Source organism: Lissotriton helveticus, chromosome 1_1 (assembly GCF_964261635.1).
Source record: "Lissotriton helveticus chromosome 1_1, aLisHel1.1, whole genome shotgun sequence".
NCBI classification, from domain to species: domain Eukaryota; kingdom Metazoa; phylum Chordata; class Amphibia; order Caudata; family Salamandridae; genus Lissotriton; species Lissotriton helveticus.
The window spans coordinates 1,242,857,627-1,242,873,151 of record NC_136057.1 but is presented as its reverse complement, the minus strand read 5'-3'; positions in this window follow the sequence as shown (position 1 = coordinate 1,242,873,151).

The following is a 15,525-nucleotide window of genomic DNA, read 5'->3' as shown; positions in this document are numbered from 1 at the left end:
CCTGGGCTAATTTTAAACCTTTCCTTTGAAATCCAGTTGTTCTTATTCGTTTAAATAATAGGCACATCGTCAAGTAAGTGTTTGAGCAGGGGTAATGGTTAGACGCTCCTGGAAGAAAACATTTCCATTTGTACCCTCGGCTTTAGGCTTGGAAAATTGGAGGTTTGTTTAAAGTGTCTGACAAAACACATGTGCATGGAGTATTTCACTAAACCTGCTGGCTGAGCCGCTGACATTATTTTGGGAGTTTAAAATAGCTGTTTTGGACAGGTACTTTTAAACTACCTCCTTTTTTGATCATGCTGAAAAAAGTCGAGCAAGCTTGACGCAGACATCAGCAATAAAAAAGAAGAAAACATAACCGCTCTACAGTTGACGTGTGCTTTCCTAACTCGTGCGTGTGTTCTTGTCATTTTGGTTCATTTTTCTCACGGGTGTGAGGAAGAATAAACAGCTGCTGAAAGTTCTTTGAGTAGGATTATGCTCTGTGTGCAGTAGCAGGCTTGTGACATCATCAAGTCTTAAAGAAGCAGGGTTACACATACCCCGCAGCGGTTCTCCTCGCTTTTGATAGCTTTCCTCAGCAGTGGACAGCCCTTTGACTTCCTTGGTGTACCAGTCACTGACCTCATCAGACCTGTGCCCAGATACCAGCTGCATCAAAGCTTCCAGGGCTGCCCCTTCAGGTGGCCAACTGCATTATCACTTTGTAGGACATTTAGCACTCAAGGAGGCACTTGCAGGTATGGATACATCAGAAGATGTATGTTGAGAGTGAGGCAGCACATTTTGGGGTTTCACGCTATACCCGCTCCCTAGCTTGGAATCAAGATAATGAGTGCTATAAAAAAATATTGACAGGATGAGTGACAAGGTGGGCAAGTCACTGGCATTGGGAAGACAACAGAGCTAGGTGTGGTCCAGTGGGGGTTGGTTTAGCCATGGGCCAAGTATACTTGACATCTAACATCAATTTTACCTGTTAGCTAAATGTGCTGGAAATAAACACTGTATTCTAAGGCTGGGTGGCAGGGCCCACATCGCAATGACATTTCTTTGAGAAGGGAGTCTATTGCCTTGACATCAGAATTACTGCCACCCCACTAAAGGTCTCGTTGTAAACTGTAGAGCAGGAGGAGACATGCTTTTTTATCCCAGACTCCCCATTTGGCCAAATTGTGCACTTTTGGACAATCACGTTTTGAATGTTTTCCTATGCTCCGTTTTTGGTAAAATTGGGAGTATGTCGAATTATTTTTAAAGCTGCTAGTAAGTGTGTGGTTTAGAAAAGAGTACTAAATATTAGCTGAGGAAATGGGGTATTGTCACTAAAATGTAACATGGTAAATTACCTCCTATGGAGCAATCAACAGTGTGCCGAAATCAGTGGTCCTGTAACTATCTCAACCGGTACAGAACACTTTCTCTATCTGCCCATGTCCCTTTATCTGACAATCTGGGAGCACTTTGAAAACAGGTTTGTTGTATAGCTCCTATATATCCTTATATCGTGTTAAGTTAGCATAGGTACATTTGAGATTTAAACGCCATTTTTCCTTTCTTGCAACTTCTGCACACGACCCTTAATTGTTGACTTAGCTTTCAACCTAGTGGTTTGCCGTGGTGTATGTGAGAATAATATGTTATTGCTCTGATATCAGTTTTGTTTAATAAACCATGTCTGCACGGAGAGTGCTGAAGTTTCAGGAGCAACACGATATGGAATTGTTATGAGGTCTGATCTCCACGCCTTCATAGTCATAACACAAGTGCAGGCTTTGCCAACTTGGGCTTGAGGCGGGATTGATATTGCTTTGCACGAGAATTGTTAAGGCACTTGATGCGGTGCACATGAAGAAGAGAGCTGGTGTATGCTGATGTGATTCCTTCATGCTAGGACACTAAGGTATGGGCCCGCCCTAAAACAACCCAAAGAGACCTTCTTAGCTAATAATATAATATATGTGTTAGGGAGGGTGAGATATAAGTGTTGTTAACTCTTATTCATTACAGCATGTTAACATGCTGTCACCATTCGCTTTTTATGTCTTAGTAACTATGCTGATAATTTTGATACTGATAATAAGTATACTTGTATTATCTAAGATACTGCGCCTGAGAAGACGGCATTAGTAAATAAACATTTCAAATGCACATGTGTCTTCTTTACTCCATGTTCTGGTTTGTAATGATAATATAACGAAAGAGTGTTCATGAGTCCCACGTACCCTGAGGTACTGTAAGTTCATGTTCTGGTTTGTCTAAACATTGGGAGTTTGATATGTCCAATGAGACACTGTAGCTAGCTCGGTAAGGGGTGAGTTGGTTGCTAAGGTAAGTTTTGGGACACCCTAATTTGCCGAGGTTCCACTCCTCTGTGCACAGTTCTGTGTGAGTACAGAAACCCTGCAACATGGCGCCCAACGGTTTCGGTGGTCTTATATCATGACACTCGAGTAGTTTATCGTTCATGCCTTAACCCCTTCACGTCCGTTTCCGGAAAACGGGGTGTTGGTGAAACCTACCTATTTTTTGGAATAGGTCTTTATTCAAGCTTGATTCTTACTTAAACGGTTTCTTTGAATTACTACCCAGTTGTGCTACAAAGTATTCTTTGTGTTTTCTTGTTTCCAATTCTGTAATGGCGGCAGCGGTGGCTATTGCGCAGCATAGTCGCGTAGCGGTACGCAACCATCTTCAGACGTACCAGGTCCCAGTAGATGGGATGGCTGTGATTTTCGTGGTATGTGCAGATCCGGCGTTTCCTTACGAGTTGTTTTACTCTTGGGTTACGTTTCCGGCTGTGGACGCTAATTCTGGTTTGTTCCACTCCTACACCGCCTCGGATGTCCCGGCTGAATATACGCCGTACAGGGCATTGGAAATACCTATTGATCATTGGCAGCATCGAGTTTGGTTTGATGGCGCCCTCCCCCACTCTTTGTCCCCTGCGAGGTTAGGTCCACTCTCAATTCCAGGTACAAATTGGCCTGCGTTGGGTGGCTTTACCCCGCACCCGAATCACGGGGCTTGTACCCTGGCAGAAATTCGCAGGCTACATGTAGTTTCCATTTCCGTGATTCGTGCTTTAGTGCAATACATCGGTCGACATCTTCCTGGTGGTCCCCAGGGGGGTGCGGCCGCTCCCATGGAACGAGGCGGAATGCGTCTCAATCCAGTGATGGTAAATTCGGTTTTTGGTGCGCGTCCTGTTGACAACGATGACTTCCCATTCTGGCTAGCAGAGAAGTTTGATCAGCTGGAGGCGGTTTTTCCGAATTCTACTCCTGCTGATAAACATTGAATGTTAACGATTACTCTACCGAAGGATATTACTCCTGAACTTGCTGACTGTGAAAGCTGGGGTAAAACTTTTGCGGCGGTTTATACGAGGTGCTTCGGCAACCCGTCTATGACTGCCCTACCTGAAATCATTAGACGTGTTCAGAATGATCACGGTCCGGAGGCAGCGGTTGAATTGGGTATGCGCCTGTGTGGTTCTTTTGAGATTGTAAGTGATCTCATTCTCTCCAATGTTAAAGGAGATGCAGTTAACTTTCAGGTGTCGAATGCTTTGGCTGCTCTGCCCGATGCCGACAAACCCCGCCAGTTAGCAAAGATTGTGGTGGCCGCTTATAAGACAATTGGCCGCACAAGTAGAGGTCTGAAATATTTTCCAGTGAAGGATAAAAAACAACCTCAGGGACAATCTGCAGTGACAGATGTCCAGCCCAAGTCCAAAAAACAGAATTGGCCTAAAAAACAGACACAGGGGAAGCAGACTACGCAGACTCAGGGTCCTTTTCCTGCAATACAAGCTCCTGCGCCACCCGAAAAAGTTTATGATTTGCGCGACCGCGCGATGATTAAATCGCCTGATCGTTTTCAGGTTTCTGATCTACGCTCTCCTCGTTCCTTTCTGGACACATCGGCCCCGAAGACCGGTGGAGGAGGAGGGGGTGGACGTGGACGTGGTGGCCAACAAGGACGTGGTCAGTCCCGCCAGACGGACGGCGCAGTGAAGCAGGAGGATTCTACGCCTAGGCGTCCGCAGTTTGCGAAAAAGAAAGTCGCAGCCTTAACAGCGCATCGATATGCCACAGATAGTGAGAACGCGGCTTCGGAATCTGACGTGGGCTCTGACCTTGCTGGACAGCGCGGCGGAGATAACCATAGTCAGAGAGGCGCTGCGTCCACTACTGAGGGTGACAGCGACTGATGTCTACGTTGTGATAGAAACAGCGGATACGAGACTTGCTCCCCCTGAAAGACTATATGAAATTGTCCTGTTAATTGAAGGTGACATACAGCGTACCGTTAAAGGTGTGTTTTGGGAGAATCTGTCTTCTACATATGATATTTTACTTTCGGAGGCTGACTGGCCCCCACCTTTTGTGCTCGCGGCGCCGCGAGGGGAGGAGGTGATCCTACCCAGTTTCGCGAACACTGTCTCGAAAGAGCATGCGCAGCATTTTGCAGAAGAGTGGGCTCGGGCTCTCGCGCCGGCTCTGTACCGTAACCAATGTGGTTGGGATAGATTGTCGCCTTGCCACGAAATTCCGTTGCGGTCTCAGCCGCAGCCTCAACCTCAATATCCCATTCGACGTGAAGCAAAATCTTCCGTCGCGGAAATCCTTGAACAATTGGAATATCAGGGAGTTATTGAAACGTGTGTGTCACCGATGAATAATCCCCTTTTTACTGTGAACAAACCTGACGGATCATATCGTTTGGTTTTGGATTACCGGCATTTAAACTCGCATTGCCGTAACTGTGCTGTACAGAATACCCACGGCTCTGCCCTAGTGGATAGTCTCGTGCGTAAGCGTTTCAAGACAACGCTTGACATATCCAATGGTTTTTATGCCCACAGATTGGACAGCTTTAGCTCCCAATGGACCAGTTTTACGAGCGCTGGAGTCCAAAAGCAATTCCGGCGTCTTCCAATGGGCTACAAGAATAGTCCTGGTATATTTACCGCTCGTATTGTCTCTATCCTGGAGGCACTCGACCCTGATGCTTTTTCGTATGTGGATGACATATATCTCACAGACGACGATATTTGGGAGCATCTGTGTCGTGTAAATTCTGTTATTTGCAACTTCGCAGACATGGGTTACAAATTTAACTTTGCAAAATCGCACATTGCTGAACACACTGTGTTGTTTTTGGGCTATGAGCTCAACAATGAAGGTAGAGGTTTGGCTCCTCACTTCTTAGAGAAGTGCGCACAATTGCGCGCTCCAACAACACTGAAAAAATTACAATCTTTACTGGGCTTTTTGAATTTCGGCAGGACTTACATTCCGGAATATGCCCAGCGTATCAAGCCTTTGTATGCTTTGATACAACCAACTTTCTCGAAATCATGCTGGCTGCCTGAGCATTCAGCCATTTTGCAATCCTTGCAGGCTGATCTGCTCGCTTCTAAATATTTACTGACTCGTGATAACCACACCAACCTGGTAATAAGAATAATTCCCGGGACGGTGGGTTTCACATACCTCACTTTTAATGAAGGTGACACAGTACCTATTGCTTACAAGTCACACTTGTACACTTCGGCTGAGATGCGGTTTCCCACAGTGGAAAAGGTTTTAACTGCTGTACAGATGGCTATTCTAAAGGAACGAGCACTGTCTCAGGGGAAACGCATGCTAGTGGTAACACCCTGTCCTCACTTGGAGGCAGTCACGAAAGCCAGTGTACCGAATTCAAAGGCTTTGCACCCTCGGTGGATTCAGTGGGCTGCGTCATTGTCATCCACGGATGTCATGTTTATTTTTGACGCTTCCTTACGGTCGCAGGAGTACTTGCAGTATGAATTCGTTCATCCTGCTCCTCTGGCGATGCGACCTTTGGAGGACTTCCATTGCATCATTTACGCTGATGGGTCGGCGCAGGTTGCGCATGGCTCTAAACATGCCTACGTTTCCGCATGCGCCATTGTGGTCGGTGCTATGTTGAATGATGAGTTCATTTCCAGGGAGGTACACACGTTGCCCCTGGGCGATTGCACCGCACAATTGGCGGAGCTTCGTGCTCTCTTACTAGCTTTGGAGTACGCAGATCCAAGTGTTACTACTCTAATTGTAAGTGATTCTTACTACTGTGTCCAGTCTTACAATGAAAACTTGTTCTTTTGGATTCAAAATGATTTTCATGATTCCAAGGGTAGCGCAATAAAACATAAAATGATCTGGGTTCGAGTGGCAGAGCTTAAGGCTATGTTGCCACTCGTTTATGTGATTCATACTCTCGGTCATCAGCGCGTGGGAGTTCACGCTGTTGGCAACTCGCTTGCTGATGAAGCGGCGAAATCAGCAGTATCTACATACTTAGTTGCAGCAGTTACTAGGTCTAAAACCAAGATTGATAGCGACATCTTGGCAGCGATTGCTGCCTCTGAGAAGGGAAGTAAACATCCTGCGGGGTTCCCTTCGAAGTATAAATACCACTTAAGTCCCGAAAAGGTTCCTTTTGTGACAATTCCTGATGTTGGGGAACGGCTGATTCCCAACTCGGATCGCAGAGCAGACTTGATTACAGCGGCTCATGAAGGTGTGGCGTCTGCGCATGCGGGCGTCTCGGCCACTGTAACTCAATTACAATTACGTTTCTGGTGGCGGGGACTGTACAAACAGACGCGTGATTATGTCCTTCTTTGTGACATATGCCAGCAGATTAAACCTTCAACTGCTACGCGTCCGCCTCAGACTCAGTTGTACATTTCTAATAAACCGCTAGGCTGTGTTTATTTAGATCACTGCGGTCCATTTTCATCTGATACTGCGTATAAATACATCTTAGTAGCAGTTGACTCATGCACACGCTTTGTGTGGGTATGGCCACATCGCAGCGCTGATTCACGGACTGTCATTAGAGATTTGCGTATCTTTATAGGGATTTTTGCCTGTGGTACCTTCCATTCGGATCAGGGTCCGGCTTTCGCCTCTAAGGCGTATAAGGATGCCATGATTTCGATGGGGGTCCAAGTCAAGTTTTCGTCACCCTACAGACCTGAGGGTAATAGTGTAGTTGAACGAATGAACCGTGATTTAAAGCAATCTTTGACAGCCCGAGTTATAGGCACTGGCAGAAACTGGCTGGCTCACCTCTATGGCGTGCAGCGTGCTCTTAATAATCTCCCTAGAAGGTCTCTGGGTGGGCGGACCCCATACGAAATGCTCTTTGGCATCAAGATGTACGTCCCTGACCTTGACGGTCTAGACTCTGTGGTTCGCGCCACTTCCTTTGACGCAGATGAACATTGCAATGTTTTACAGAATCTACAAAAGACCAGAGACAGTCTTGCAAAGGAACATTTGCCCTCCACTTCGGATGATGCGTTGCAGATCCCGGTAGTTGGCTGGCTACCCCAAGTTGGAGAACTGGTTCGAGAGAAGATCGACAACAAGAAAGAGTTTGGTCCCTCCTATCGAGCTCCAGTCCCAGTGCTTGGAGTGAAGGGCACAAGAACAGTCATTTTACCACCACTTCCAGGTCGTAAGGAAAACAGGTTTATTTCTATTGACAATGTCAAGATACACAGAGTGGCCGATTCTTCTTAGCATGACACCGGCTGTTTCCTGTCCTTCCATTGTGAGAAATTCAATTATGCCCACTGCCTCTAATATTGAACCTGAAGTGGCCATCAAATTACCTGCTGTTTCCAGTCCATTATTAAATAATTTGCCCGGAACTAACATGGATGAGACAGACTATACATACCCCACTGATTTGTCCATGCCTGACCTGCAAGCTCGTTTAGCCACGGAATCCAGATTTTCATTTGACTCTGCTTCCCTTGCCTCGAAAAAACCCTCTCAAATTGCGGTATATGCTAGCCTGTTTAAAAAACATTTTTTGATTCCTCCTTGGATATACATTTGGCTGGTCCTTTTTTCGGTTTACCTTTTTATGTCAATTGGTTTTGTGTTTTATTTTTTTCGGATTATGAATGGACACTATGTCGAGGAGAGAACTTGCATTACTCATTTAAATGGAACATTGGCCCCACTTTCCTCTTCACATTCTACACACAGATTAAAAAGAGACTTGACTTTGGTTAACATCACAGCATGGCCTGTTCTGGATGGAATCGCGTGGGATGCTGTTCGTTTTCAGATTCATGGCCCAACGGAAGTCGTTAATGTTCCTAATGTACTAAGAGTTAATATGGGGGATGTGGTGAAACAAAACATTCGTTCTGATGATTGGGATGTTAATGCTGTGGAAAGTTTGTTTTCTGATTTGAAATACTATGCTGCTTTTGATGCTGAGGATTTATATTTAGAATCTGCTAATTATGGTGAATTGTTCTGTTACCAACATTATGGCAATCACTTCTTACACAAAACATCTTCCCGAAGGGTGGCTGTTAATTTTACTCAGTGGGAACATTGCCCAGCTCCTACACAAGGGAGTTCAGAAACGTTTCTTAAAAAGTATACTTATTTCACTGACTTTAACCAGTCCAATCCCGAGTCCTTTTATTTTAAATTTCGCAAACAGCCACTGTCCAAGGTTAGACTTACCGATACAAAATTGTTGTACTCGAAGGCCTTCCTAGATCAATTAGTTACTGGGGGCTATGAGTTATGGAAGGAAACAATAGACCTTAAATCAGTTTGGGGTTCAAGGGCCTGGCAGGTACAAGGCACTGAGGCTTTGCACCGTGCATGTCTCATCCCAAATCATATGTTGTTTTTAAATGAAACCATTTCCCAGACCACATGCTTTGGATTGGCTACATCTAAAAGGTTAAACACCCCGTCTTTCCCGGAGTTGGAGGAATATGAGAATTGGAGTAATTTTACTCAATTGTCCATTAAAGATATACAGGCTCTGCTTCTTAATTCCTCCTTTAACATTTCCAGTATGAATCCCAGGGGTTGGCTGCTTTGGCACCGTAGTGCTGATTCTTGCCAAAAAAGATTTTTGAATATATCTGACGGTTTTAAGACTGTTAGATCTGATCCCCGGTTTGATTTGAGTCATGCTGTCACCTCTTACTCTGTGGGCAAGTTGTGTCAAGCTTGGCTGAAACATTCAACTTTACCTGCGGTTAAGTATCACCTTTCCAAACTGAATGCAGAGGTGGATTTGAATGATTTCATTAAAGGCCCAGCTAGTGGCAGGTCGAAAAGGTGGTTATATGGGGTTTACAATGAAATTTGGAAACTCTCACAGATTGAGGCCGCTTCACGCCTTAGGGCTATTGATCAGGCGAATCTTGAGAAAGTGCTTGCAGTTGTTGACAATAGCATTAACGTGCTTTCCTCTAGAATTTACACATTAGATAATATTGTGTCGTCTGTTGTTGATATTGTGCATGATGAAGTGTCAGTATTATACCATGGTCAAAATCAATTACGGTCAATCATGCAGTTTGCATGGACACTTCAGACTCTGAAAATGGGTAAAGTTCCCTGGGGATACATGAACGTTTCCTCTTTATTTTCCCCGTTTAATTTGACAGACAAACAACGCTTGCTTTCAATGCGTGATGCTTCCTTTTCTATGCTCCATATTGAAAGATTGGAGTCTTTACCTTTTTCTGTGGCAGAAGCCACTACTGCTACGTGGCTTATCCACGGTTTAATAACACTGCCTTTTGCTTTATATAAGTTTTCAAATTGTATGAAATATGTGCCAATAGGTCGTTTTGAACCCTTAGGTAGCGGTTTTCTTCATGAGGTCTGGTCACTCCCATACACATACAGATGTTTCAAGGATGAACAAGAAGTTTATCTAACAGGGGATGAGTGTGCTGAGACGCCAGATCATTCTTTAATGTGCAGACACATACAGTTACACGGTTCATGTAACAAGGACCGACCGAATATGGCTTGCGTTTTACAGGGCACGCCAGTTCCTGCTATCATCCCCACGTTTAAATTGTTAGAGAATGGTAGTTATTTAATGCTCAATAATGAAAACTGTTGTGGTTTAATTAAAGGTATAGCTTTCATAGTAACAGTTAGTGAGCGAGTTATTTGCTGCAGAAATGTTCTTTATCCTCCCACACGTGAACATAGGGAGTCTTCCATTTGGCCACAGATACCGACCTTGGGAGCAGAATTCAGCGGCATGGCTAGAATAAGAGCTCTATTGTCCCAGAAAGAGGTGGCCTTGAGCTCGGCCCGTGAAACTTTCGTGCTTCACATTGCTAACACCCGTACGGAGGTTCAGGCTCTTTTAAATACTGATTTGCCTTTGCATTTCGGAGCCATGGTCCGTTCTATCTTTAACGCATCCTCCACAACGGGCCTAGCACATTTTTTTAAAGTTGTTAGCGGTGGTCTCGTGACTTCCTTTGAGAAGATTTTTGGAGTCATCCCTGCCTTCTTCCATTCTATTTTTTCATCCTTATTTGGAGGGTTCCCGTTTTTACTTGCATTAGCGGCTGGCGCATTGGTGGTTTTCTGCCTTTTTAAATATGGATGCCCTTCCTGTGCAAGACCACGCTCAGCTGCTACTGACGCGGTTTCGCAACCGCATGCTTGATTATTATGGCACGCTGCCGTTGGCGACTCTAAGCATCGCGTTTGGATTATCTTTTCGGTTCTCCTATTTCACCTGTGTCCAGCCTGTATTTCGCTGCCTGACCTGTGATTTCCTTTGGGCCATTGATTTGTGTCTCTGCGGACCAATATCTTCTGACGTCGATTTTGATCAACTGATGAGTCCTATCATTGCTCACGAGTTGGTTTGTTCTGACGAAAGGATTATGGCCTTGGCGGTGGCACATGGACTAATGGGTCCCTGGGATGTGTTGTCGGCAGCGCGAAATTTCTTGGAACGAAGTTTTCTTGAAAACCCACCGAGCTGTCCTCTGATGGTTATAGAGGATCCGGTGCTGGAAGATCACGTATGTTCCTTTCATCTTTTAAATTGGATGGCTGAACTGTTTTCGGATGAGGACAGTGACTTCCTCCTGGAGGCTGTTGCGGCTTACTTTTCATATACAGTCTTTTCATAGACACTGCCTCAAATTGACATGCTGATTGATAGCATTTCCTTGATTTTATTGACTTTTGGTCAAGACATTTTATTTTTGCTTGCCTATTGGCTTGAGCCACATTATACTTGTGGGCTATTTTTTAGCATTAGTTTTTATAATTGAATTTTTATTCATGCTCGTTTAAAATTGGATTCTGCTCTCATGTGATGGCACTTCTGTTATCTTATTTAGTCCGTTCTCGGATCATGGGGGGGTGTTGTATAGCTCCTATATATCCTTATATCGTGTTAAGTTAGCATAGGTACATTTGAGATTTAAACGCCATTTTTCCTTTCTTGCAACTTCTGCACACGACCCTTAATTGTTGACTTAGCTTTCAACCTAGTGGTTTGCCGTGGTGTATGTGAGAATAATATGTTATTGCTCTGATATCAGTTTTGTTTAATAAACCATGTCTGCACGGAGAGTGCTGAAGTTTCAGGAGCAACACGATATGGAATTGTTATGAGGTCTGATCTCCACGCCTTCATAGTCATAACACAAGTGCAGGCTTTGCCAACTTGGGCTTGAGGCGGGATTGATATTGCTTTGCACGAGAATTGTTAAGGCACTTGATGCGGTGCACATGAAGAAGAGAGCTGGTGTATGCTGATGTGATTCCTTCATGCTAGGACACTAAGGTATGGGCCCGCCCTAAAACAACCCAAAGAGACCTTCTTAGCTAATAATATAATATATGTGTTAGGGAGGGTGAGATATAAGTGTTGTTAACTCTTATTCATTACAGCATGTTAACATGCTGTCACCATTCGCTTTTTATGTCTTAGTAACTATGCTGATAATTTTGATACTGATAATAAGTATACTTGTATTATCTAAGATACTGCGCCTGAGAAGACGGCATTAGTAAATAAACATTTCAAATGCACATGTGTCTTCTTTACTCCATGTTCTGGTTTGTAATGATAATATAACGAAAGAGTGTTCATGAGTCCCACGTACCCTGAGGTACTGTAAGTTCATGTTCTGGTTTGTCTAAACATTGGGAGTTTGATATGTCCAATGAGACACTGTAGCTAGCTCGGTAAGGGGTGAGTTGGTTGCTAAGGTAAGTTTTGGGACACCCTAATTTGCCGAGGTTCCACTCCTCTGTGCACAGTTCTGTGTGAGTACAGAAACCCTGCAACAGGTTAAATGGAAGAAATAAACACCAAAGGTATATTACCAGCATATGACTCTAGCATGGTTTTCATTCGCACAGTCAGGGCTGTTTTGCATCTTTCCATTGGCCATGCTGTGCTTTACTGCTGACATGTGGTGGCAAAACTACCTGTAATAACTGCACCTCACTTCTGCCCCATCAAGTCACCCACTTGCAAATACGGCTAGAGCAGTGATATTCAGAGTACGGCCTGGGGGGCATTTGTAGCCCTCGTGACCTTCTCATGCAGACCCATGATCAACAGCAGCACTGGGCGGCTGTTTACTTTACTGAGGGCTATTATTCAGAAATATGTTAAATAAATGGGCAAGCATTCATGTACAGGTTAACTGAAGTTAAAGGAAGTATCTAAGGTGTCCTGCACCACTTAACTTTAGGATACCTCCATTTTTAAAAACATCTTTAAACAAATTCGTATACATAGTATTGTCTCTTCAAAATTCAAAAAAGTGTATTTCATTAACATGCAGAAGCGTTTTGCCTTAGTACATTATATCACATCATTGCATTGGGAGTTTTTTTTTTAAGTGATAGTTTTCAAACATGAATTTAGAAAAATTCATGCTTCCTTTCACCCTGACAACAATGCCAATAGTGCTCTAAGAGGAAAGTCAGTTGTCATGTGGCCTGGGTGGCTATTATACATGGACATTATAGTTTATTAAATCAAAAGCAGGAGAAGGTTTTGTACAGCGTTCATTCTGAACTCATGTATCTCAAGGTCCTCCTAAATGCAATAATGAAGAAAAAGGAGGCAAAGTGAAGGTAAATTGCTGGGATCAAATAATTTGGTCAAGAGGGAAGCTGGGATTGATCCCAGGTTTTCTGCTTTCACATTGTGCAATTCAGCCACTATATGTACATGCTTAGCTTCCCTACGACCAATTACATAACCCCTGATCCAATTGGACCCCTTAGTGTCACCCTGCTGGCATTTGTACAGACCTCGGTCACACCACATACCATACCTTTTGGCCCCTGGCAGAAGGTTTACGAGTACCCATGGGTTAGAGTGTGTTTACCGTGTGTTCTGCATGATACATGGATCCTGAGGCTTCTTTAAGGCCTGGGTTTGACCACACACCTGTCAAACAGAACGTTTGCTATCACTATATCTAGAGCTTTGAGCTCCCCCATCTCAACCATTGGCTTTCTTCGACCAGCCTCTCTCAGCCATTAATGTGAGACTTTGTCACTTGTGTCTTGCTTGCGTTTGGCCAGTGTGTGGTATATAAATAAATAATACCGGATCTATTTTTGACTGGACATAGTAATAACAGATAGCTCAATAAATAAGAGTCAAGATTCGAGGTAGTAGGAGTTTGCAGGTTTAATACAGCATAAGGACAGGAACAGGACAACCTGCACGGACAAGATCTGGGATGGCTAGCAACTTTTAATAACAATGCACAAGTATATATACTAAAACAATTGCATTACAATACATACAATAGGCGGAGCAGTGGGTGTGGTCAATAGCAGTCGCGAAAGATAAGGGTGAAAAGAGGTGTAACAGAAGGCGTTTACATAGACATGTGATGTAAACGTAACAGAATATGTCATAAATGGGGCGGAAACATGGAGGGGGCTATCTGAGGAGCCGGGACCTCTAACCTAGTGGTGCGTGCAAACTGACAATGACGTGTTACTAGGAGAAGCTGGGGGCTATGACTTCTGCGCTAGGAGCAGAGACTGAAGTCTGGAGAGTCAGGGCGACATGTACCTAGACATTATCTAGTATCTGATGTTTAGAGAACATGTTGATAGAATCCAGAAGTTATCGGGGTAAAGGCTAACAGACTCTAAGACTGGTGCATGCATTATTCTACATGTAGTGCGTGTTGAAGAATATGAAATGACCATTAATACAGTATTTCTCTTACATGGAGACGTAAAGGCTAGACGATGACTGAAACTATTGATGCGATTCAGTAGCTTAGGAATGCAGAGAAGGAGGGCTGGACTGATAACTAGAATCATAACATACTTTTGGCAGACTAGCAGGCAGAGCCAGGCTGGGCCGGGCACTGTGAGGCAGGAAGTAAGTGAAGGGTCAGGAATACAGGTGGGGGCTGTATCGCTCCTCAGCGAGGGCTCAGGAGACAGGAGCTGAATCTGGTGTCCGGGCCCTTTTGAGGCCTAGAAACGGGGACTTTTCAATGAAATAACGTGCACACTGAGAAACGTGGCAACGTAACCTTACATAGGCCTGATACTCGTAGCTTTCACGAGAACTGGAAACTGGCATACTAGAGATGGACACAACTGTAAGTGCGTCTTTAATCAAACATGGGGAATACATATGCATATTAATCATGCACACATAACATAAGATGGGGGACACGTAGGGACACAGAACATGGCAAAATTTACTTTTCCACATTCCCTCCTTGTCACTACGTTTCCATCAGGAAACATCAATATTCATGATACCATCTATTATTTCATACAGTATCATTTGCTCGTCTCGAATTTTCTTGGAACTGGATTTAGAACGGGACTTGGGACTAGGAATACAAGAGGTAGCACAAATGCCGCAAATCGCAGGGCCACATTGTATACAGAGGCAGCAACTAAATATGATCGCTACTGCAATACCTAGAAAGGACAACACTTTCCATCCCCAGGCGGAAATTATATTCCAGAACCAACCGGACCATGTCCAGGTGCCTGGATTTTGGTGTAACAGATGGGCAATTTTATGGAGTCTGGTTATAGCTGAATAAACAGACGGCGCGTTATTAGGAATGAAAATGCAGCAACTAGATCCGATGACTCTACATGCCCCGCCCCTATCGGCCAGTATGACGTCAAGGACGAGACGATTCTGGAGCACGACAATTCTCATAAAGGATTGCTCTTCGGTTAAGTTACCTAGAGCAGAGGTAGTCTCAATCACTACTGCTTCAAGTGTTCTGGTTAATCTACGTATCAGTTTACTATTCACGACAGTACCTAAGTAGGGAAAGACACCTTTATTGATATCTATGTATTGTTCTAGAGCAGTTTCAGTATAATCAACAATCGGGAGGTCTCTCTTGTGTCTAGTATGTACTAGGTGGGAGTTCCTATGATAGTCAGGTGGGGCTAGAAAAACTGGTGGCAGTAGGAAGGCAATGTAACAGGTTCCCTCCCAATCGAGGGGCAGATGAACATATGCGGTCTGACCACAAACAAAATAAGAATGACGTGAAGCTTTGAAAATAGATTTCCCACTGTCACTATACTTGACAATAGTAGTACAATCACTATGTCCTACATGTACGGAACCATTCTTTCTGACACATAATTCACCTTTGACTGGTAATACTGACATAGCAGGTAAGTCTGGAGTAGT